Here is a 795-nt window from a genome sequence, read left to right as displayed (position 1 = left end):
GTTTGGTGTAAAAGACTCCAAAGAACAGAATGGACAGTGCCATGATTTCTGCCTTTTTCTCATTAAATGGATGAACTACACAGATTAAGTTGCTCTCCGGCATCAGAGTGGACTTTGAGGCCAACCTACACCTACATCTTAATAAAAACAATGTTAATGTACCTCTAGGGAAGCTGCCAATAGCAGTAACATGTTTCTAAACAGAATTTTTTCAGATCTTGCTTTTTGAACTATTGTATCAGTCCTTTGGATCTATATGAGAATTGTTTCAGATTCTGTGTAACATCAGGCTTTTACCTTCAAACTCCATTTTTCTGTGGTGCTTCTCAGATCTGAAAAGTCTCCCTCCAGCATGCCAACACTTAACATGACACCACAATGACTGGTATTAAATGTGTGTTAGAATAAATCAAACTAGAGCACACAAACATCCTGCCTGCCATCCAATTTATTTGAACAGGGACATATTACTACGTAATTAGTTCATGAAAATTGTATTTAAATGCAGTGTGTATGCATGTGTATATATGTCTTCATTATTGAAAATTGTATTTCATGTAGGTTAAGTCAGATGATATAAAGAAAAGCAAATAAACTAATCTCAACCTTTTTTTTCCCCCTCCCTCAGTCATTAACGGTGCTCCTGGTTCTTTTCACATCCCTTCTGTGGCAATAAAACGGACCTTGCTTCCAACATTTGACCATTACCTGAAAGCTCACGGTGTACAAGTCCATCAAAAAGTGAAGAAATGCATGGAGTGACTCCTATGAGATCTTTTACTACCAGTGAAGGGC

Source organism: Pygoscelis adeliae, unplaced genomic scaffold (genome assembly GCF_000699105.1).
Source record: "Pygoscelis adeliae isolate BGI_AS28 unplaced genomic scaffold, ASM69910v1 Scaffold298, whole genome shotgun sequence".
NCBI classification, from domain to species: Eukaryota; Metazoa; Chordata; class Aves; order Sphenisciformes; family Spheniscidae; genus Pygoscelis; species Pygoscelis adeliae.
This window is presented reverse-complemented; position numbering follows the sequence as displayed.